The sequence below is a fragment of the Engystomops pustulosus genome, chromosome 6, assembly GCF_040894005.1.
Source record: "Engystomops pustulosus chromosome 6, aEngPut4.maternal, whole genome shotgun sequence".
Classification (NCBI taxonomy): Eukaryota; Metazoa; Chordata; class Amphibia; order Anura; family Leptodactylidae; genus Engystomops; species Engystomops pustulosus.
The window spans coordinates 178,395,567-178,421,279 of record NC_092416.1 but is presented as its reverse complement, the minus strand read 5'-3'; the positions used below and the strand labels follow the sequence as shown (position 1 = coordinate 178,421,279).

General features: G+C 47.4%; 1 long non-coding RNA gene across 2 annotated transcripts in view; it reads right to left on the bottom strand.

Moving 5' to 3' along the window:
- Positions 1-25,713, bottom strand: part of LOC140066189 (uncharacterized) — a 31,180-nt gene that overhangs the window by 4,505 nt on the left and 962 nt on the right. Inside the window, exons 2-3 of one of the 2 annotated variants that reach the window (XR_011848153.1) lie at positions 25,293-25,443; positions 11,698-11,819 (exon numbers count right to left, since the gene is read on the bottom strand). This is a non-coding gene — a long non-coding RNA (uncharacterized lncRNA). Of the gene's footprint in view, positions 1-11,697; positions 11,820-25,292; positions 25,444-25,713 lie in introns of those variants that run through there. The other variant, XR_011848152.1, reaches the window with a different exon arrangement.

Genomic DNA, 25,713 nt, shown 5'->3' with positions numbered 1-25,713 from the left:
ATTCCTCTATATATGATATATTAGCCATGTCTGCAGTGTATGAGGTGACTGGGAGCAGATACATGAGGAGACATGGAGACTTAATGAGCTATTTTGGTAACAATTACTCTACATATGAAATATATCAGTAATGAGCCATGTTCTTAGATACACTATGACTATATGAACTACCGTATATACCGGCGTATAAGACGACTTTTGAAGACAGAAAAATCTTCTGTCTTCTCTGGGGTCGTCTTATTCACCGGTAATCGTCTTATATGGCGGGTCCCGGTGCATGGAGAGGGCTCACGGGCTGAGCCCTCTCCATAGCCGGTAAGTCTTTGCTGCATATTGCAGCAAAGGCTTACCGGTAACACCCGCGATCGGTGCTAGCACCGATCGCGGGTGTTTGCACAGCGATGGCTGCCGACAGCCTCAAAAATCTGCCGGCAGCCTCAAAAAGACATCGGGGTGCATACTCACCCTCCGTTGGCCCCGATGTCCGCGCGGATCGTCTTCCACGCAGTCTTCTTTCTTCTGCTGGGCGCCGCCATGCTTTTCCCCGGGGCGGCGCCTAGTATGACGTCAGCAGCGGCGCGTCATACTAGGCGCCGTCCAGGGGAGAACAATGGAGGCGCCCGGCACGAAGTTAGTGAAGACAGAAGACGGGCGCCGAAGCCAGAAGAGGACCCACGCGGACATCGGGGGAGCAGCGCTGCAGGTCGGGGCCACCGGAGGGTGAGTATATAAGTTTATTATTTTCTATTAATGCTGGGCTGGCTGGATATTACTGGGGGCAGTGCTGTATACTACTGGGGGCAGTGCTGTATACTACTGGGGGCAGTGCTGTATACTACTGGGGGCAGTGCTGTATACTACTGGGGGCAGTGCTGTATACTACTGGGGGCTGTGCTGTATACTACTGGGGGCTGTGCTGTAATGGTAATGTTGTTGTTGTATGCCTTATGTTTATGAGCGACAGTTTTCCTGCTATATACCTGCATGTCATAAGAATTTACATTAAAAAAAGGACCATGTTAAATTCAAATGTTTTTTTTTTTTAATTTTTACCGGTGTTTTGTATGCGTTGGAAAAGGGGTAGTCTTATACGGCGAATATATCTTAAACTCTATATTTTAAACAGGAAAGTAGGGGGGTCGTCTTATACACCAGGTCGTCTTATACGCCGGAATATACGGTATATGAAAGAATAATTTTTTTATATTTAAAAACGCCATGTGTGAAAGCATGGTGGGCTGGGTCATTTTTCCAGTCAATAATTAGCTGATGAAGTATCTGGAAACATTTTCATTTTGTATGGAAACAACATGAAGTTGAGTGGAGAGGGGACTCAGAAATCTCTGGAGTGGGTATGCAGGCGGCTTGGGGCACGGCAAAACCCCCTAAAACTACAAGATTATAGATGGCTAAAAACAGATTGTTCCCTTTGCTAACTTGAACTTCCATTTGAATGTGTCCTTTAATAAAACAGTAGACAAGATCTCTGATTGCTATCAATTATTGGTAACATTCTAGTTGAGCTCAGAGTCCTAGATGATCCATATTACCGACCCTGACACATTATAGCAGTATATCAGTAAGTTGAAGCTTCCAGTTACATCTACTGTGTGACTGTCTCTTGCACCTAGGATGTTTATGACCCAAAAGAGTCAGGAGGTGTTTGTCCTCCATCTTAGCTTCACATGTAAGATGCTGCCAATCGGTAAATAACATTTGAAGGAGACCCACACCCTACCTGTACAATGTGCGCACAGATGTCTAGAGTTAAGTCTGAAACTGCCATCGGGCATCAGCTCTGCCAACTGCTCTGGGCCATAGAGCGTTCCTCTAATTGGGATTTCAAAGAAGTTAGTGCATACTTCAAGGATTTGACTTTCCGTCCTGCATCCTCTTTGGATCTGGTGCAAAGAACCTGAGCAAATATCTGCAGGGGAACTGTCTACATTCGAGCTACCGTCTGCACATTTTGTTCAGTGTCCCTTTGCTTTCAGCAGAAAAGCGGGTACACGTGTACCATCGACTTCCATTTTGGAAGTTGCTGAAGCATGCTGAGACATGGATATAATGCTTTATACATAATAAAGTGCACAATATTGTAACCATGTGCTCCTCATATGGAATCCATACAGCCAGTACAGCCATCTGTCCCTGTAAGTCCCAGTTACTTATCACCTCATTTGTAGAGCAGCCATGTGCCCCAGTGTAACGTCATCAATGCAAATTACTCACCTTTCCCAGAGTCCCCTCCATCCCTGCTAGGACTTTCTAGACATACATATTTGCTCTCATCCAGAAGGTATGAAACTGTCTGTCTAATGCCTATTCATCAATACTCTAAAAGTAAATGTCCTCCATAAACTACCCATCAATTACCAGCCATGGGTAGGTCCTATAATTTAGTTGATATTGACTTGGAATCTCTCATTAGGTCGATGTAGTATTCATGAATTTATAAAGAGTTGGACATGAACTCAGTTTTGTTGTTGCAGCCTAATGAGACTACATGAAGTGGAGAGCTTTTGAGACCTGTCCACATGTTGTGGTGCTGAATGGTGTCCATTGTTGCTGTTGTGTTGTGCCTGTGGGATGTTAGGTACCAGAGAAATGGGGGAAGAAGCTGGTAATATGGGTTTTGCTTGGCTGTAGTGTCTTGGCCCCTGTGGTTGCTTTGTTGCTGGGAGTGAAGCCATATGATGACATACTCCCTAGTATGGGCCTCTTTTAATATTTTATGTATTGGGTTTCTATTTATGATATATGTGGGGGCACAGTGTGGTCAGTTGTGGTATGAGGTTTATATATGATATATGTGGGAGCACAGTGAACTCAGTTGTGGTGTGAGGTTTATATATGATATATGTGGGAGCACAGTGAACTCAGTTGTGGTGTGAGGTTTATATATGATATATGTGGGAGCACAGTGTAGTCAGTTGTGGTGTGAGGTTTATATATGATATATGTGGGAGCACAGTGTGGTCAGTTGTGGTGTGAGGTTTATATATGATATATGTGGGAGCACAGTGTGGTCAGTTGTGGTGTGAAGGGTATATATGATATATGTGGGAGCACAGTGTGGTCAGTTGTGGTGTGAGGTTTATATATGATATATGTGGGAGCACAGTGTAGTCAGTTGTGGTATGAGGGGTATATAAGATATATGTGGGGGGCACAGTGTAGTCAGTTGTGGTGTGAGGGGTATATGAGATATATCTGCAGTGTATGAGGTGACTGGAGCAGATGCATGAGGAGACATGGTGACTACATTACCCATACCCCCCAACTTTTCAAAAATAGAAAGAAGTACATTAACCACGCCCTTGGTTACACCCCCTAGCCACGCCCCTTCCCACTATTCAGTGATTGCTTTCTTTCAAAGCTGAATTTTACAAAGGTGATCCACATTATTTTTGAAAGACTCGGAGTGCGGTTACACGTACCACTAGTGCTGCATTTACAAACGTAGCGCTAGTGTATTGTGCGATCCTCGATTTAATCGCATTTATGTTTTCAATTAAACACATGTGATCAGTAAGCAATCAGATGCGTTTCACTGGAAATGCAAATGAGATCGGGCCGAGGCCTGCCCCCATGTTTGAGTGTTGCATGTGTAAACACTGTGGTATGTTTGATCGCACCCTGATGTGTATACATGCAGTATGCACATATGCAATGGTGCCCTCAAGAATGCCCACACTTGCCCCTCTGCTTCTGGGCACCATCTGAATTGTCTGCATTGGTCTGGTATGGAGTTAGAGACATTAGTTTAATCCTGTGTCACTAATGCCCTTTTTCATTTTTGCATTTTTTAATCCCAAACTTTTTATATTTTTCCCTGTACAGAGCTGTGTGACGGCTTGTTGTCAGCGTAAAAAAATTCACTTTATAGTGACGGTATTTAATATTCCATTTTGTGTACTGGGAAGGGGGAAAACATTCCAAATGTAGTGAAATTGGTGAAAAAATGCTTTTGCACCATTTTCTTGTGCCCATCATTTTTACAGCTTCCACTGCGCGCCCCAAATTACTTGTCTATTTTATTCTTTGGGTCGCTATGATCACAGGGTTTCCTAAGAGAACTTTTTCATACTTCGATGTACAGAGCTGTGTGTGGTGCCATTTTCAATGCTACCATATTTAGCACTGTACGACCTTTTGATCACTTTTATTACATCTTTTATATTTTGCAAAATGGCAAAAAATCGGCATTTCTTAACTTGGGAGCTATTTTCCGTTATGGAGTTAAACTCTGGGAATAACCATTATTATATTTTGATGGATCAGGCATTCGTGGGACTCGGTGATAACTAACGTGTTTATGAATTTTACTGTTTATTTATATTTATAACAGTTCTAGGGATAGGAGGGTGATTTTAAATTTTATGGGTTTAAGTTATTTATTTTTTTTAATTTTTCAGCCCCCTAGAGTACTTTAACCCTGGGTTGCCTGATTGATCCTACCATATACTGCCATACTGCAGTGTGGAAGTATATGGGGATTTTCCACATCATATATCACAATGTGCACATTGTTATAGATCGGCTAAAATCAGAAAGGTGTGGAATTGCTTAGTAACCTGCAAACTTTCAATCATGAAAGTTGACAGGTTCTAGCGAGGGTGCAGGCGCCGCTGTCCGCATTTCCTTCATGCCCTCTTGGTGTGGAGATGGTTTGAGGAGCAAAATAATCGCAATGTCTGGCGGTTTGCAAGGCATTGCGATAATTTAAGGGCTTGTACGTCACAAAACTGACACACAAGCCCTGATGAATGTCTTCTATCATACAGTACATTGACATTACTTACTGTATGATGCGAGTGGCTGTCCACCCTCATCCCTGCTGTGGAGATGGTCATTGTAGGTGTGCAGCTGCTGGGGCTTCACAGAAGGCAGCGATGTAGCCTCTGTCTGTGCTGCCACCCTCCCCCTGCACCTTCACAACTACCAGGAGCTGCAGTGGAGTCTCCAGTGTGTATGGCAGAGTCACCTCTCCTGGTGCCACCCCGTGATGATACCTGCACTGACTGGAGACACTAAGGCACAGCTCACAAAGGAGGGAGGGCCGGCCCGGGGGAGGAGGAGGAGGAGGAGGGAGCTGGGAACTCTCAGCTCACTGCCTTGCAACGAAGCTGCCGCTACATCTATAGTAGTGTGTTCAGGGACCCGGAGATGAGAACTTGTCTCTTGGTCTGGGACAATGACGGGAACAGCGTAACAATCTCTCAACCTCCTGTGGCGACGTGACAGAGGAATAAAACCGTGACTGTCCCGTCAAAGCCAGGATGGTTGGGAGGTATGCATTTTCTCCTGTGGTAATAATCCTCATATATATGATATATCAGCCATGTCTGCAGTGTATAAGGTGACTGGGAGCAGATACATGAGGAGACATGGTGCCTACATGATCTCCTGTGGTAATGATTCCTCTATATATGATATATCAGCCATGTCTGCAGTGTATGAGGTGACTGGGAGCAGATACATGAGGAGACATGGTGACTACATGATCTCCAGTGGTAATAATTCCTCTATATATGATATATCAGCCATGTCTGCAGTGTATGAGGTGACTGGGAGCAGATACATGAGGAGACATGGAGACTACGTCATCTCCTGTGGTAATAATTCTCCTATATATGATATATAAGCCATGTCTGCAGTGTATGAGGTGACTGGGAGCAGATACATGAGGAGACATGGTGACTACATCATCTCCTGTGGTAATAATTCTCCTATATATGATATATCAGCCATGTCTGCAGTGTATGAGGTGACTGGGAGCAGATACATGAGGAGACATGGAGACTACGTCATCTCCTGTGGTAATAATTCTCCTATATATGATATATAAGCCATGTCTGCAGTGTATGAGGTGACTGGAGCAGATACATGAGGAGACATGGTGACTACATGATCTTCTGTGTTAATAATAACTCTATATATGATATATAAGCCATGTCTGCAGTGTATGAGGTGACTGGGAGCAGATACATGAGGAGACATGGTGACTACATGATGTCCTGTGGTAATAATTCTCCTATATATGATATATCAGCCATGTCTGCAGTGTATGAGGTGACTGGGAGCAGATACATGAGGAGACATGGAGACTACATGATCTGTGGTAATAATTCCTATATATATGATATATCAGCCATGTCTGCAGTGTATGAGGTGACTGGGAGCAGATACATGAGGAAACATGGAGACTTAAAGGACACTTGTCATCAGGTCTGTGTCACTAGTCCTGTCACCTCTACCTGTTGGAGCAGTTCACAAGGATCCCATCCCAGCCTTAATCTAGTCAATTTTTTATATTTAAAAACGCCATGTGTGAAAGCATGGTGGGCTGGGTCATTTTTCCAGTCAATAATTACCTGATGAAGTATCTTGAAACATTTTCATTTTGTATGGAAACAACATGAAGTTGAGTGGAGAGGGAACTCAGAAATCTCTGGAGTGGGTATGCAGGCGGCTTGGGGCACGACAAAACCCCCTAAGACTACAAGATTATAGATGGCTAAAAACAGATTGTTCCCTTTGCTAACTTGAACTTCCATTTGAATGTGTCCTTTAATAAAACAGTAGACAAGATCTCTGATTGCTATCAATTATTGGTAACATTCTAGTTGAGCTCAGAGTCCTAGGTTATCCATATTACCGACCCTGACACATTATAGCAGTATATCAGTAAGTTGAAGCTTCCAGTTACATCTACTGTGTGACTGTCTCTTGCACCTGGGATGTTTACGACCCAAAAGAGTCAGGAGGTGTTTGTCCTCCAGCTTAGCTTCACCTGTAAGATGCTGCCAATCGGTAAATAACATTTGAAGGAGACCCACACCCTACCTGTACAATGTGCGCACAGATGTCTAGAATTAAGTCTGAAACTGCCATTGGGCATCAGCTCTGCCAACTGCTCTGGGCCATAGAGCGTTCCTCTAAGTAGGATTTCAAAGAAGTTAGTGCATACTTCAAGGATTTGTCTTTCCGTCCTGCATCCTCTTTGGATCTGGTGCAAAGAACCTGAGCAAATATCTGCAGGGGAACTGTCTACATTCGAGCTACCGTCTGCACATTTTGTTCAGTGTCCCTTTGCTTTCAGCAGAAAAGCGGGTACACGTGTATCATCGACTTCCATTTTGGAAGTTGCTGAAGCATGCTGAGACATGGATATAATGCTTTATACATCATAAAGTGCAAAATATTGTAACCATGTGCTCCTCATATGGAATCCATACAGCCAGTACAGCCATCTGTCCCTATAAGTCCCAGTTACTTACTTATCACCTCATTTGTAGAGCAGCCATGTGCCCCAGTGTAACGTCATCAATGCAAATTACTCACCTTTCCCAGAGTCCCCTCCATCCCTGCTAGGACTTTCTAGACATACATATTTGCTCTCATCCAGAAGGTATGAAACTGTCTATCTAGTGCTATTCATCACTACTCTGAAAGTCAATGCCCAACCCATAAACTCCTCCATAAACTACCCATCAATTACCAGCCATAGGTTGGTCCTTTAATTTAGTCGATATTGACTTGGAATCTCTCATTAGGTCGATGTAGTGTTCATGACTTTATAAAGGGTTGGACATTAACTCAGTTTTGTTGTTGCAGCCTAATGAGACTACATGAAGTGGAGAGCTTTTGAGACCTGTCCACATGTTGCGGTGCTGAATGGTGTCCGTTGTTGCTGTTGTGTTGTGCTTGTCGGGTGATAGGTCCCAGAGCAATGGGGACAGAAGCTGGTAATATGGGGTTTGCTTGGCTGTAGTGTATTGGCCCCTGTGGTTGCTTTGTTGCTGGGAGTGAAGCCATATGATGACATACTCCCTAGTATGGGCCTCTTTTAATATTTTATGTATTTGGTTTCTATTTATGATATATGTGGGGGCACAGTGTACTCAGTTGTGGTGTGAGGGGTATATATTATATATGTGGGAGCACAGTGTGGTCAGTTGTGGGGGGTACAGTGTGCTCAGCTGTGGTAGGAGGGGTATATATGATATATGTGGGGGGCACATTGTGGTCCGTTGTGGTGTAAAGGGTATAAATAATATATGTGGGGGCACAGTGTGATCAGTTGTGGTGTGAGGGGTATATATGATATTTGTAGGGGAACAGTGTGATCAGTTGTGGTGTGAGGAGTATATATGATAGATGTGGAGGCACAGTGTAGTCAGTTGTGGTGTGAGGGGTGTATATGATATATGTGAGGACACAGTGTGGTCAGTTGTGTGAGGGGTATATATGATATGTGTGGGGACACAGTGTGGTCATTTGTGGTGTGAGCGGTATATATGATATATGTGGGGACAAAGTGTGGTCAGTTGTGGTCAGTTGTGGTGTGAGGGGTATATATGATATTTGTAGGGTCACAGTGTGGTCAGTTGTGGTGTGAGATATATATATATGATATATGTGGGGCACAGTGTGGTCAGTTGTGGTGTGAGGGGTATATATGTTATATGTGGGGGGGCACAGTGTGGTCAGTTGTGGTGTGAGGGGTATATATGATATATGTGGGGGTACAGTGTGATCAGTTGTGGTGTGAGGGGTATATATGATTATTTGTAGGGTCACAGTGTGGTCAGTTGTGGTGTGAGGGGTATATATGATATATGTGGGGGCACAGAGTCGTCAGTTGTGGTGTTAGGGGTATATATGTTATATGTGGGGGGGCACAGTGTGGTCAGTTGTGGTGTGAGGGGTACAAATGAAATATGTGAGGAGCACAGTGTGGTCAGTTGTGGTGTGAGGGGTATATATGATGGGGCAGATTTATTTACCCGGTCCGTTCGCGATCCAGCGGCGCGTTCTCAGCGGTGGATTCGGGTCCGGCCGGGATTCATCAAGGTAGTTCCTCCGCCGTCCACCAGGTGGCGCTGCTGCGCTGAAAAGCATCTGAACGCACTCAGGTTCACCGAGCCGGACCAAGTGAAGGTAAGCGCGTCCCAAGCGACACATTTCTTTTTTTAAATGCGGCGGTTTTTCCGAATCCGTCGGGTTTTCGCTCGGCCACGCCCCCCGATTTCCGTCGCGTGCACGCCGGCGTCGGTGCGACACAATCCGATCACGTGCGCCAAAATCCCGGGGCAATACAGGGGAAATCGGCGCAAATCGGAAATATTCGGGTAACACGTCGGGAAAACGCGAATCGGGCCCTTAGTAAATGACCCCCGATATGTTTGGGGGCTACCGTGTGGTCAGCTGTGGTGTGAGGGGTATATATGATATATGTGGGGGTACAGTGTGGTCAATTGTGGTAGGAGGGGTATATATGATATATGAGGAGCACAGTGTGGTCAGTTGTGGTGTGAGGGGTGTATATGATATGTGTGGTGCACAGTGTGGTCAGTTGTGGGGTTAGGGGTATATATGATAGATGTGGGGGCATAGTGTAGTCAGTTGTGGTGTGAGGGGTATATATGACATATTTGGGGACACAATGGGCCAGATTTACTTACTTACGGTCCATTTGCAATCCAGCGGCGCGCTCTCTGCTCTGGATTCGGGTCCGGCCGAGATTTATTAAGGCAGTTCCTCTGACGTCCACCAGGTGGCGCTTTTGCGCTGAAGTTCCCCGGAACGCACTGGAATACACAGAGCCGGGCTGAGTGAAGGTAAGTGCAAGCTCCGCGACACATTTTTTGTTTTAAATGCGGCGGTTTTTCCGAATCCGTTGGGTTTTCGTTCGGCCACGCCCCCGATTTCCGTCGCGTGCATGCCAGCACCGAAGCGCCACAATCCGATCGCGTGCGCCAAAAACCCGGGGCAATTCAGGGGAAATCGGCACAAAATGGAAATATACAGGTAACACGTCGGGAAAACGCGAATGGGGCCCTTAGTAAATGACCCCCAGTGTGGTCAATTGCGGTGTGAGGGATATATATGATATATGTGGGGGTACCATGTGGTCAGTTGAGCAGTGAGAAGTATATATCTAATATTTATGTGGAAACAGTGTGATCAGTTATGGTGTGAGGGGTATATGTGATATGTGTGGGGACACTGTGTGATGAGTTGTGGTGTGAGGGGTATATATGATATGTGTGGTGCACAGTGTGATCAGTTGTGGTGTGAGGGGTATATATGATATTTGTGGGGGAACACTGTGATCAGTTGTTGTGTGAGGAGTATATATGATAGATGTGGAGGCACAGTGTAGTCAGTTGTGGTGTGAGGGGTGTATATGATATATGTGAGGACACAGTGTGGTCAGTTGTGTGAGGGGTATATATGATATGTGTGGGGACACAGTGTGGTCATTTGTGGTGTGAGCGGTATATATGATATATGTGGGGACAAAGTGTGGTCAGTTGTGGTGTGAGGGGTATATATGATATTTGTAGGGTCACAGTGTGGTCAGTTGTGGTGTGAGATATATATATATATGATATGTGTGGGGCACAGTGTGGTCAGTTGTGGTGTGAGGGGTATATATAATATATGTGGGGGTACAGTGTGATCAGTTGTGGTGTGAGGGGTATATATGATTATTTGTAGGGTCACAGTGTGGTCAGTTGTGGTGTGAGGGGTATATATGATATATGTGGGGGCACAGAGTGGTCAGTTGTGGTGTGAGGGGTATATATGTTATATGTGGGGGGGCACCGTGTGGTCAGTTGTGGTGTGAGGGGTATATATGATATATGTGGGGGTACAGTGTGGTCAATTGTGGTAGGAGGGGTATATATGATATATGAGGAGCACAGTGTGGTCAGTTGTGGTGTGAGGGGTGTATATGATATGTGTGGTGCACAGTGTGGTCAGTTGTGGGGTTAGGGGTATATATGATAGATGTGGGGGCATAGTGTAGTCAGTTGTGGTGTGAGGGGAATAAAAGAAATATGTGAGGAGCACAGTGTGGTCCGTTGTAGTGTGAGGGGTATATATGATATATGTGGGGGTACAGTGTGGTTAGTTGTGGTCGGAGAGGAATATATGATATATGTGAGGAGCACAGTGTGGTCAGTTGTGGTGTGAGGGGTATATATGATATATGTGGGGGGCACAGTGTGGTCAGTTGAGAAGTGTGGGGTATATATGATAGATGTGGGGGCACAGTGTAATCAGTTGTGGTGTGAGGGGAATAAATGAAATGTGTGAGGAGCACGGTGTGGTCAGTTGTGGTGTGAGGGGTATATATGATATATGTGGGGGTACAGTGTGGTCAGTTGTGGTAGGAGGCATATATATGATATACGTGGGGGGCACAGTGTGGTCAGTTGTGGTGTGAAGGGTATAAATTATATATGTGGGGGGCACAGTGTGGTAAGTTGTGGTGTGAGGGGTATATATGTTATATGTGGGGGGCACAGTATGGTCAGTTGTGGTGTGAGGGGTATATATGTTATATGTGGGGGAACAGTGTGGTCAGTTGTGGTGTGAGGGGTATATATGATATATGTGGGGGGCACAGTGTGGTCAGTTGTGGTGTGAGGGGTATATATGATATATGTGGGGGGCACAGTGTGGTCAGTTGTGGTGTGAGGGGTATATATGATATATGTTGGGGGCACAGTGTGGTCAGTTGTGGGGTTAGGGGTATATATGATATATGTGGGGGTACAGTGTGATCAGTTGTGTTAGGAGTGTTTTTTATGATGTATGTGGGGGCACAGTGTAGTCAGTTGTGGTGTGAGGGGTATATATGACATATTTGGGGACACAATGGGGCAGATTTACTTACCCGGTCCATTTGCAATCCAGCGGCGCGCTCTCTGCTCTGGATTCGGGTCCGGCCGGGATTTATTAAGGCAGTTCCTCCGACGTCCACCAGGTGGCGCTTTTGCGCTGAAGTTCCCCGGAACGCACTGGAATACACAGAGCCGGGCTGAGTGAAGGTAAGTGCAAGCTCCGCGACACATTTTTTGTTTTAAATGCGGCGGTTTTTCCGAATCCGTCGGGTTTTCGTTCGGCCACGCCCCCGATTTCCGTCGCGTGCATGCCAGCACCGAAGCGCCACAATCCAATCGCGTGCGCCAAAAACCCGGGGCAATTCAGGGGAAATCGGCACAAAACGGAAGTATACGGGTAACACGTCGGGAAAACGCGAATGGGGCCCTTAGTAAATGACCCCCAGTGTGGTCAATTGCGGTGTGAGGGATATATATGATATATGTGGGGGTACCATGTGGTCAGTTGAGCAGTGAGAAGTATATATCTAATATTTATGTGGAAACAGTGTGATCAGTTATGGTGTGAGGGGTATATGTGATATGTGTGGTGCACAGTGTTTTCAGTTGTGGTAGGAGGGGTATATAAGATATATGTGGGGGGCACAGTGTGGTCAGTAGTGGTGTGAGGGGTATATATGATATATGTGGGGGGCACAGTGTGGTCAGTTGTGTGAGGGGTATATATGATATATCTTGGGGGCACAGTGTGGTCAGTTGTGGTAGGAGTGTTTTTTATGATATATGTGGGGTGCACAGTGTGCTCAGTTGTGGTGTGAGGGGTATATATGATATATAGGTGGGGGGCACAGTGTGGTCAGTTGTGATGTGAGGGGTATATATGATATACACTCACCGGCCACTTTATTAGGTACACCTGTCCAACTGCTCGTTAACACTTAATTTGTAATCAGCCAATCACATGGTCGGCAACTCAGTGCATTTAGGCATGTAGACATGGTCAAGACAATCTCCTGCAGTTCAAACCGAGCATCAGTATGGGGAACAAAGGTGATTTGAGTGCCTTTGAACGTGGCATGGTTGTTGGTGCCAGAAGGGCTGGTCTGAGTATTTCAGAAACTGCTGATCTACTGGGATTTTCACGCACAACCATCTCTAGGGTTTACAGAGAATGGTCCGAAAAAGAAAAAACATCCAGGGAGCGGCAGTTCTGTGGGCGGAAATGCCTTGTTGATGCCAGAGGTCAGAGGAGAATGGGCAGACTGGTTCGAGCTGATAGAAAGGCAACAGTGACTCAAATCGCCACCCGTTACAACCAAGGTAGGCAGAAGAGCATCCCTGAACGCACAGTACGTCGAACTTTGAGGCAGATGGGCTACAGCAGCAGAAGACCACACCGGGTGCCACTCCTTTCAGCTAAGAGCAGGAAACTGAGGCTACAATTTGCACAAGCTCATCGAAATTGGACAGTAGAAGATTGGAAAAATGTTGCCTGGTCTGATGAGTCTCGATTTCTGCTGCAACATTCGGATGGTAGGGTCAGAATTTGGCGTCAACAACATGAAAGCATGGATCCATCCTGCCTTTTATCAACGGTTCAGGCTGGTGGTGGTGGTGTCATGGTGTGGGGAATATTTTCTTGGCACTCTTTGGGCCCCTTGGTACCAATTGAGCATCGTTGCAATGCCACAGCCTACCTTAGTATTCTTGCTGACCATGTCCATCCCTTTATGACCACAATGTACCCAACATCTGATGGCTACTTTCAGCAGGATAATGCGCCATGTCATAAAGCTGGAATCATCTCAGACTGGTTTCTTGAACATGACAATGAGTTCACTGTACTCAAATGGCCTCCACAGTCACCAGATCTCAATCCAATAGAGCATCTTTGGGATGTGGTGGTACGGGAGATTCACATCATGGATGTGCAGCCGACAAATCTGCGGCAACTGTGTGATGCCATCATGTCAATATGGACCAAAATCTCTGAGGAATGCTTCCAGCACCTTGTTGAATCTATGCCACAAAGAATTGAGGCAGTTCTGAAGGCAAAAGGGGGTCCAACCCGTTACTAGCATGGTGTACCTAATAAAATGGCCGGTGAGTGTATGTGGGGGTACAGTGTGGTCAGTTGTGGTGTGTGGGGTATATATGATATATGTGAGGAGCACAGTGTGCTCAGTTGTGGTGTGAGGGGTATTAATGATAGATGTGGTGGCACATTGTAATCAGTTGTGGTGTGAGGGGTATATATGATATACCTGTATGTGAGGACCACAGTGTGGTCAGTTGTGGTGTGAGGGGTATATATGATATATCCTGTCGTAGTGATCCAAATGAATCCAAATGAATTTTGAAAAAAATGCAATGTTACTGGATACTGAGGGCAAGCACTGTGACTACTGTCCACTAGCAACAGCATCTAGAACTTCTGGCTAGTGAGGACAGTGATCTAACTCTGACTGCCTGGCTACTGAGAGCAGAAACTAGGACTGCTGACTACTGGGGGAAGCACCTAGGAGAGCTAGCTCCTGGGGGCAGCACCTATAACTGCTTGCTACTGGGGGAAGCACCTAGGATTCCTGACTAATGGGTGCAATATATAGGACTGCTGGCTACTGTGGCTGCACCTAGGATTCCTGACTACTGGGTGCAATACCTAGGACTGCTGACTACCGGGGGCAGCACCTAGGACTACTGGCTACTGGGGGTGCACCTAGGAATTCTGACTACTGGGGGCAGCACCTAGGACTGCTGGCTACTGGGGGCAGCACCTAGGACTGCTGGCTAATGGGAGCAGCACCTAGGACTGCTGGCTACTGGGGGCAGCACTTAGGACAGCTGACTACTTGGGGAAGCACCTAGGACAGCTGGCTACTGGGGGAAGCACCTAGAACTTCTGGCTACTGGGGGCAGCACTTAGGACAGCTGACTACTGGGGGAAGCACCTAGGACTGCTGGCTACTGGGGGCAGCACTTCGGCAGCTGACTACTGGGGGCAGCACCTAAGACTGCTGGTCTACTAGGGGTATCACCTAGGACTGCTGAGTTCTGGGTTCAGCACCTAGGACTGCTGGCTACTGGGGGCAGCATCTAGGCCTGCTGGCTACTGAGGGCAGCACTTAGGACAGCTGACTACTGGGGGCAGCACCTAGGACAGCTGGATACTGGGGGAAGCCCATAGGACTTCTGGCTACTGGTCGCAGCACTTAGGACAGCTGACTACTGGGGGAAGCCCATAGGACCATAGGCCCATAGGAAGCAGTACTTGGGCTACTTGGGGTGACTATCGGCTACTTTGTGGGGGCAATGTAACTACTATCTATTGTATGGGGTCAATGTTGAATCTGGCTTTGCACGGCGTTGCACTAGCAGTAATTCTATGTTTACGCCAGTGTAGGGAATTGTCCTGTGTGACTTTTTAGTGACTTTTATACACCAAAAAAGCCCAGCAAAACCAATGATAAATCTTCTCCAATGTGACTTGCTTGTAGATTCATTATGACTGTAATAGTAACTATATGGGTGCACTATTACTATACTGACTATTGTGGGGGCACTGTTAGTATATATTTGATACTGTGGGATACAGTTACTATATTTTGTACAATAGGAGGCCACTGTCACTATATTGCTACTGTGGGAGCACTGTTACTATATTGGCTACTGTGGGAGCACTGTTATTATATTGGCTACTGTGGGAGCACTGTTACTGTATTGGCTACTGTGGGAGCACTGTTACTGTATTGGCTACTGTGGGAGCACTGTTACTATATTGGCTACTGTGGGAGAAAGTTAAGGAACAAGTCACTAGCTGGAAGAGGCTGAAATCTTCTTCTTATATGATTGCATTTGAAAACAGCTGAAAGTTGTTACATTTTGCAGATACTGTAAATCTAAATTACCCTGGGGCTGAATCACTTTTCAAACCTCTGGAAATGAGGTGATCCGTGTCCCCTGTAACCCACCGTGATGTGGAGGCAGGTAACACAAGGGCAGCAGTGGCCTTGGCATAGGATCTATTTGCTGTCTGAGATTCTACTGACGTGGCTGTCTGTGTCTAGTCTTTCTACAGATCAGCCAGATTAAACAATACGCTTCTCCCTGCCAGGGCTGTAGTCTATGCCACGGTACTTGAGTCAGTTCTAAGAAATTCTGCTTTAGAAGCTGGCACCAGGTGATTGCCTACAGGTGGCATCACAAGAGCTTCACCTCTTCTGAGCTAATTCCTCCATGGAGTCCTATAATATTATGCATATGTCCCCATACCAACTTTGTTAGAGCCCCTGCAAATCTTAAAATGTAAGATTATGCATCATCTTGGGACTGTATTGATGTAAAATTCCTAATTAGTGGCGTAAGACGACACCTGTGCAACGGGACCTAAGCTCTCACTGCCACCCCCATTCTGCTCACTTTACTTCAGAATACACATACAGATGCAGAAGCCTCACTTTATTCCTGAAATGAGCAGTTGTCTCCCCTCGTTGATAAAAAACATGCAGCAACCCCCCCTCCAAAAAAAGTCCAGCAACCTTCCCTTACTAATTAAAGGTCCCGCAGCCTCCCCTATCGAATTAAATGTCTAGCAGACTTTCCTCATTAATGAAATGTCCAGCAGAAGCCTCCCATCACTATATAAATATCCAGCAGCCCCGTCCTCACTAATGAAATGTCCAGCATCTGCCTCCTCTCAATAATAACATGTCCAGCATCTGCCTCCTCTCAATAATAACATGTCCAGTAGCCGCCTCCCCTCACTAATGAAATGTCCAGCAGCCGCCTCCCCTCACTAATGAAATGTCCAGCAGCAGCCTCCCCTCACTAATGAAATGCCCAGCAGCAGCCTCCCCTCACTAATGAAATGCCCAGCATCTGCCTCCCCTCACTAATAACATGTCAACATGTCAAATAGCCTGATCTAGGGATCACACTAAGGCACGTTGTGCAAATCAACTCATGGTTCTATATTCAACTTCAAATGGCAGGCAACGGCCAAACATTAGCAGCAGAGCAGGAAAGCTGGCGGAAGATAGATGGTCCGCAGAAAGGGTTTCTCACAGCCTTCTGCTTCCTGGTATTATGACACTGGCTGTTGCAGCACAGACATGTGCTCCCGCCCACCATGGGTTTTTATAACTCCCCTGGTCAGGTGTCAGCACCCTCCAGTCAGGTTCCAGCTTGCTTCACAGTGGTACAAAGGATCATTGGTGGATAACATTTCCATGTTAACTCTTGTTTCACCAGGAGAGGGCGCTATTTGCAACAAGTACCTACTCTATGCATCGGCAAGGTTGCGCTGACATAATCGCAATTATTTGAGCACTGCAAAACATTTCTATTACATTTGCGACTATGCCACCTCTACAACAAGTGGGCATGGAGGGGCGAGGCCACCGCCAAAGTTGGCAGCCCTAGGTGTTCCTGTTCCATGGCTGAATACTCTTTGGCAACCTGGTGTAGTTTTGCCGTGCAGCGTAGCGACCCCACAGGTACATCAAGAGGCGGGTCTGGGCCAGGCACATATGATGATGCACAAGCGTCGGCGTATGATAAACCTCCCCCTATGTGAACCCCTTTGTTAATAATTCCTCAGTCAGTAATATCTGCATTGTGTGAAGTAACTGGGAGCAGATACATGAGAAGACCTGATGACTACATGATCTCCTGTGGTAATAATTCCTCTATATATGATATATCAGCCATGTCTGCAGTGTATGAGGTGACTGGAGCAGATACATGAGCATACCTCCCAACATTTGTGATAAGGAAAGAGGGACAAAATGGCGGCACGCGTAGCGATCCCCCTAAGCCACACCCCCAATCACTCCCTGGCCACGCCCCAAATTTTAACCATATTAAAATAATAAAAATCATCTCAATAAAAAAAAAAAAATAATCCTCATTGGGAATAGAACCCAGAACCTGCAGTGTCCATGTACAATAATAACACAGTGCCTCAACCAACTGAGCTATAGCCTCAGTGATTAACAAGGTGAAGAATTTTGGTAACTAAGAACTATGACTATATACTGCCTTGGTATATAGGGAGGGATCTTCTCAGATTATTGTAATTATTGAGACTATTATTATTATTATGGAGATTATTATTATTAATTATTATTATTGAGATGATTATTATTATTATTTTTACCATTATTAATAATCATCTCCATAATAATAAAAATAATAAAATTTATAATAATAATAATAATAATAGTCTCAATAATTACAATAATAACCTCTGAGAAGATCCCTCTCTATATATCAGTGCATTAGTCTGTATCACAATGTAACACTGGCTGATAACATGTCTTAGTTACCAGAAATCCTCAGCTCTGTATCACTGACCTTATAGCTCAGTTAGTTAAGCTCCAGTTAGTTAAGCTCCTGTCTATGGTGCACAAGGTCCCAGGTTCGAATCTCAGCCTGGCCAAAACTTTATGTAATTTTATTATATAAAGAGCTTGTGTCTGGGGAAGCCCTGGAGACCATATATGGACACATGCTGACCTGATGACGTGGTCCCTGCTCTCTGGCTGAGCCGACACTTCTCTGAAAAGGATTCCCTGCCCGATGTCTGCTCTGGGGAACCCTAGGAGATGCAGTGACCATATATGGACAGAGATCTGAAGCTGATGACGTGGTCCCTGCTCTCTCCGCTAAGCCGGATACTTCTCTGAAAAGGATTCCCTCCCGATGTCTGTAGAAGCCATTCTGTACTGTGAGTTCAGGCTTTCAAAGTATTTACTATGCGGACACAGCGCCGGGACACAGCGGGACCTGGGGGGAGATTCCGCGACAATCTCATAGCTGCCCATGACGCGGGGCAGAGGTACGAAAAACGGGAAAGTCCCGTCAAAATCGGGACGGTTGGGAGCTATGCATGAGGAGACATGGTGACTACATGATCTCCTGTGGTAATAATTCCTCTATGTATGATATATCAGCCATGTCTGCAGTGTATGAGGTGACTGGGAGCAGATACATGAGAAGACCTGGTGACTACATGATCTCCTGTGGTAATAATTCCTCTATGTATGATATATCAGCCATGTCTGCAGTGTATGAGGTGACTGGGAGCAGATACATGAGAAGACCTGGTGACTACATGATCTCCTGTGGTAATAATTCCTCTATGTATGATATATCAGCCATGTCTGCAGTGTATGAGGTGACTGGGAGCAGATACATGAGAAGACCTGGTGACTACATGATCTCCTGTGGTAATAATTCCTCTATAGATGATATATCAGCCATGTCTGCAGTGTATGAGGTGACTGGAGCAGATACATGAGGAGACATGGTGACTACATGATCTCCTGTGGTAATAATTCCTCTATATATATGATATATCAGCCATGTCTGCAGTGTATGAGGTGACTGGGAGCAGATACATGAGGAGACATGGTGACTATATGATCTCCTGTGGTAATAATTCCTCTATATATGATATATCAGCCATGTCTGCAGTGTATGAGGTGACTGGAAGCAGATATGCAACACCCTCGCCGATGCAATGGCGAGGTAGTGCTTGCGAATACGTCCCACCTGCATGTACCTACATTACATTACATGGTCCTGATAGGACATAGGGGTATTGCAGTGGTGAATCCTGCCTGGCAAGGCAGAGGTTAAGTATTTTGTATAATGCAAGATGCTGTTGTCCAATGATATGTGTTACATCCTGTGCTCTGTAAGCTGAGATGTGATTGGAGGAGCAGCCACCACCTGACCAAAGGGAGGTAATAAAACCTCTGGCCAGGAATGTTCTGGAGACTAGATTATTCTAGTAAGGATTCAGAGAGATTCTGTTGTAGGAGAATCAGTGAGTGAGTGAGTAATCTCTGTCTAGCCCATACCAGAGCAGGAAGAGCCTAGCCCCTGCCTCTGAAGAGTGGAGCATTAGACTAGAGTTAGTGTAGTGCGGAAAGGGGTATCATCTTACCTTTGAAGGTGATACCTGAAGCCCTACAGGACAAGCTGAAGCTTCCTACCAGGACACAGCTGCCTCCCAGCCTGCCCTCTACTTCCAGGCTGGTGAACTATCTCCTGAGGCTCCCTCCAACTCACATCTCGGCACCCTACCTACCTGTTAAAGGCACGTTGCTGCGGTTCCTGCCGGTTCAAATAAAGAACTGTAAGTTGTTTTCTTCAACTTCTGTCTCCGTCTGGTCCCTGCTAATACGGCTGCCTACATCACCGGCACCCTGTCCATCACCCAGAGACTCACACTCGGGACATTAAGGGGTTGCCCCAGGGAGATCCGCTATAGCAGCCTCTCCCTCATCTTTTCTTGCCAACACCACCCTGCTGGAGACCTGCCAGGCTGTAGGACAGCCCTCCGGTTCCCCCGTACCAAGCACCGTGACAATAGCGTGCTTAGGCCGCAACCGCCAGCCACTCCGGTACCGCGGGCCCCGGCTGTCACCAGGTCTCACTTCAAAGGCTAGGCCCCGGTGGGGGATGTTGCAAGTGGCGTCACGAACAGGATATAGACTTCTGTGCCTTATTACGGCATTAAAGACTTTCCTTTATTAAAAGACTGTGCTGCCTAACCCTGCTGCCATCCGGGTTTAGGCCTAAGGACTTGTACGTTTCTGGAATGAACTGTGTTATACTGCTGCCACGTGCGGTCGAGCGCCGCTCCCGCACTCCAGAGGTTAATCCTGGCAAGAACTGTACCAGCTCTGCTACATCCGGCGCTGCCGCGCCCGAAGATTTTTTCCTCAGGAACTGTGGCGCAGCAAATAATTCCAGCCCGCCAAAACCTTCACTGGCGGGAAACCCAGATGACGCATCAAGCTCCACCCACGCGCGAAGCGCGCAAACCCCGCCTCCTGTGGCGCAGGAAAAATTAGAGCCCGCCACAGCTCTTGGCGGGAAGGACTCGGACTCCTCCCACTGGCTCGAGGCGGACTTCCTGCCCTGCCTCAGAGAAGGGCCAGAACTGGAGTGGACTTTGGACAGAGAGGACAACGCCATGTGGGGTCCTCCGCCTCTCCCTCCTGTGGAGCGTCCGGAGTTTTACGAGGTCCTAGAGACTATGGTGGTGGTCTCTGCGCAGCCTGTCCGAAGACCCTCCGCTGGACATCGGCTGCACCGAGGATTGACTCGGGCCTTCGTCACCAGGACATGCTACCAAACGGTGACGCAGTACCAAATCCCACCCGGGCGGTTCCTCGTCCCTATCCCGGCTACCATCCCGGTACCGCGGGTCCACGTGGAGGCGCCACGTGGGGAGGCCCCGACTCCTGCTGAGCCAACGCCTGGGCCTCGTGTTGCCGCTCCACCTGCTCCGAGGCCTACTACTCCGGCTGCGCGGCCTGCTAGCCCCGATGTGGTGGTTCCTGACCCTCCGGTGGTTCCTGCTCCTGTTCCGGCACCTACCTGTCGTCCAAGGAGATCCGAGCCTGAACCGGAGCCACGAGCCCCAGCACCGAAACCTCCGCAGCCTCAAGGCCGAGGTGAGGCCGCCTGTCGGCGACTCCGAGACGCTGTCGCGGACCAGCGACGCAGAGAGAAGGAGGCCCAGCGGTATATGGCCGGTCGATCGACAGCTGGAGCTTGGGTCGAGAAGAACCGCACCACCGGCATGGTCCGGTTCTTTGACAAGCGGAAGGGCTATGGCTTCGCCACCCAGGACTACACCGGACGGGAAGTATTTATACCCCGCCGGTCCGTCAAGAGGCCTGATCTGCCGGAGAGCCAGCACAACCTGAAGCCAGGCGAGTGTATTGAGTTCTCCCTGCAAGAGGGGCCCCGAGGACCTTGGGCGGCTGGCGTGATCCGGATCCCCGACTCCGACGAGGACCGCTACTTCCCGCAGGACGACTGGTATGAGGACGACGAGTGGCCGGAGTCTCCGAACACCTCTTCCTCCTCGGCTGCAAGTCCCCGGGCGGTGACCCACGTGAATGCCCCATCCACAGTAATTGTGAGTACGGGTCCCATTGCCATCCATGGGCCGGGCATGATACAGGGCGCCACCCCCACCGGTTCCCCTGCCGGGAGCATTGCCAGGTCCCGCGGCTCTTCTGTGGGAGAAGACATCCCGGCTAGCGAACCTTGTCCGGAGGTTCCATCTAGGCCTGCATCTCCCCTTGCCGGTTACCAATGGGGTGATGACCCGGCCCCGGAAGAACCGGAGCTGGAAGGAGCCGCGGCACGGCCGCTGGACTCTGTTTATTTCTTCCTGGACCCCTCTGTGGTCCCTGGCTCAGTTGAGCCCCCGGCTGGAACAGCCGACACCCCGGGCGACAGCGCTCCTCCCCCTGAAGGTCCGGAGGATGTTGCTGCACCTGCAGTACCCACTGCTGCCACCGGGTGTCCCCAGCCGACACCTACTCCCGCTGAGGATGCACAGGATTCCCTGCAGGAGCTGGATCCTGTCTTTGCTGAACCCAGCGAAGATGCTGACTAACCCCTGAAGGGCTGTAGCCCACTTCAGGTACTGTACATATTGTATATTTCTGCCTATCCCTATAGAGCCAGAGACTTTCCTGAGACTCTTACCCTTATTTATCTCAGTCAAGAGACATACCTTGAACTGATCACTGTCATGTGCTATGACAGCACCTCTTCCTCTGCCACAGCAGAGAATTTCCTACCCAAAGGACTCTGTCCCTCTACAAATAGAGGAGACCCTTTGCTTCTACTGCACTTTTCCCCACATCAAGGGCTGTACCCAGAAGATGGACTTTGTCATTAGAGACCTTCTGTGAGACTTTTGCCAGATACTACCAGGGAAAAGTTGCTATGTCTATTGACTATTATTTTGCACTTAATGCCTTCCTTTTTAGGTATGGACATTCTGCATGCACTCTTTATGCCTTTTCTTTGCAGGAAAAGAGACATTTACTATCGTGCTACCCTGAGTAGCCTATCTACCTCTGTAACGTTTGTAACGTTCAAGATGGGTACCCATTGGGCTCCTAAGCCAATGTGAATTTATCTTAACCTGTTTGCACACTGTCATATTTGCCAGTAGTCTGCATTAACCCTTTCATAGGCTTTTCAGGTTGTAGTGTGGCTGTGTCGGACCGTCTTTTTGTAAAACACTGACCGCTACCTGATCCCTCAAACCGAGGTTTGCACATGGGGGTAGTCCGTAAACTGCGGGTCTTTAGGGGACCGGGGGTGTTACACAGATAGCACCTGGATGCCACTCATACATGGGTAAGGATGCCAGTCAGGAGGTACTCGTGTCGCATATGCTCATGCAATGCAGATAGACACCATATAATTGCCGCCAGGGAAGAAGCGTTGATCAAACAAATATACAGGCCTTGGTGCAAGGAGTGGATTACAGGACATGACACCACACCTTTCCTACTGTACAGTTCGGTTTAATGGCGTCAGCGACCAACTGTCATACAGATATACATATTTTTGTCTTAGTCCGACACCAACCCAGGTGCCTGTTTCCAGGACCATGGGCGGTTTGTCCCTACACCTCACATAGCCTGCACTTCCCAGAAGTGCCTTAGCCCCCTCTGTGTCCCAAAACATCGGTAGTCGAGCCGAGGGCGGCTCTTTCAATTGCCCCCGGGGTATGCAACACCCTCGCCGATGCAATGGCGAGGTAGTGCTTGCGAATACGTCCCACCTGCATGTACCTACATTACATTACATGGTCCTGATAGGACATAGGGGTATTGCAGTGGTGAATCCTGCCTGGCAAGGCAGAGGTTAAGTATTTTGTATAATGCAAGATGCTGTTGTCCAATGATATGTGTTACATCCTGTGCTCTGTAAGCTGAGATGTGATTGGAGGAGCAGCCACCACCTGACCAAAGGGAGGTAATAAAACCTCTGGCCAGGAATGTTCTGGAGACTAGATTATTCTAGTAAGGATTCAGAGAGATTCTGTTGTAGGAGAATCAGTGAGTGAGTGAGTAATCTCTGTCTAGCCCATACCAGAGCAGGAAGAGCCTAGCCCCTGCCTCTGAAGAGTGGAGCATTAGACTAGAGTTAGTGTAGTGAGGAAAGGGGTATCATCTTACCTTTGAAGGTGATACCTGAAGCCCTACAGGACAAGCTGAAGCTTCCTACCAGGACACAGCTGCCTCCCAGCCTGCCCTCTACTTCCAGGCTGGTGAACTATCTCCTGAGGCTCCCTCCAACTCACATCTCGGCACCCTACCTACCTGTTAAAGGCACGTTGCTGCGGTTCCTGCCGGTTCAAATAAAGAACTGTAAGTTGTTTTCTTCAACTTCTGTCTCCGTCTGGTCCCTGCTAATACGGCTGCCTACATCACCGGCACCCTGTCCATCACCCAGAGACTCACACTCGGGACATTAAGGGGTTGCCCCAGGGAGATCCGCTATAGCAGCCTCTCCCTCATCTTTTCTTGCCAACACCACCCTGCTGGAGACCTGCCAGGCTGTAGGACAGCCCTCCGGTTCCCCCGTACCAAGCACCGTGACAATAGCGTGCTTAGGCCGCAACCGCCAGCCACTCCGGTACCGCGGGCCCCGGCTGTCACCAGGTCTCACTTCAAAGGCTAGGCCCCGGTGGGGGATGTTGCAGATACATGAGGAGACATGGTGAGTACATCATCTCCTGTGGTAATAATTCCTCTATATATGATATATCAGCCATGTCTGCAGTGTATGAGGTGACTGGGAGCAGATACACGAGGAGACATGGTGACTACATGATCTCCTGTGGTAATAATTCCTCTATACATATGATATATCAGCCATGTCTGCAGTGTATGAGGTGATTGGATCAGATACATGAGGAGACATGGTGACTACATGATCTCCTGTGGTAATAATTCCTCTATATATGATATATCAGCCATGTCTGCAGTGTATGAGGTGACTAGGAGCAGATACATGAGGAGACATGGTGACTACATCATCTCCTGTGGTAATAATTCTCCTATATATGATATATCAGCCATGTCTGCAGTGTATGAGGTGACTGGGAGCAGATACATGAGGAGACATGGTGACTACATGATCTCCTGTGGTAATAATTCTCCTATATATGATATATCAGTCATGTCTGCAGTGTATGAGGTGACTGGGAGCAGATACATGAGGAGACATGGTGACTACATGATCTCCTGTGGTAATAATTCCTCTATATATGATATACCAGCCATGTCTGCAGTGTATGAGGTGACTGGGAGTAGATACATGAGGAAATATGGTGACTACATTATCCATACCTCCCAACTTTTTAAAAATAGAAAGAGGTCCATTAACCACGCCCTTGGTCACACCCCTAGTCACGCCACTTCCCACTATTCAGTGATCGCTTTCTTTCAAAGCTGAATTTTACAAAGGTGATCCACAATATTTTTGAATGACTCGGAGTGCGGTTACACGTACCACTAGTGCTGCATTTACAAACGTAATGCTAGTGTATTGTGTGTGCCTCGATTTAATCGCATTTTTGTTTTTAATTAAACACATGTGATCGGTAAGCAATCACATGTGTTTCACTGGAAACGCAAATGAGATGGGGCCGAGGCCTGCCCCCATGTTTGAATGTTGCATGTGTAAACACTGTGGTATGTTTGATTGTGCCCTGATGTGTATACATCGGAGGGCTTGGCCGAACGAAAACCCGACGGATTTGGAAAAACTGCCGCATTTTTAAAAAAAAAAATTGGTCGCACGGGCCATACTCACATGCACCACGATGAAGACGATGAACTCCAGGGCACCTCGGCGGACTTCGGCACAGCAGCGACGCCTGGTGGACATCGGGCGCAGGACCTTCATGAATCGCCGGAAGACCCGAACGATCGTCGGAGAAGCCGCCGCTGGACCGCGAATGGACCTGGTAAGTAAATGTGCCCCATTAGTTTAATCCTGTGTCACTAATGCCCTTTTTCATTTTTGCATTTTTCAATCCCAAGCTTTTTATATTTTTCCCTGTACAGAGCTGTGTGACGGCTTGTTGTCAGCGTAAAAAAATTCACTTTATAGTGACGGTATTTAATATTCCATTTTGTGTACTGGGAATGGGGAAAACATTCCAAATGTAGTGAAATTGGTGAAAAAATGCTTTTGCACCATTTTCTTGTGGCCATCATTTTTACAGCTTCCA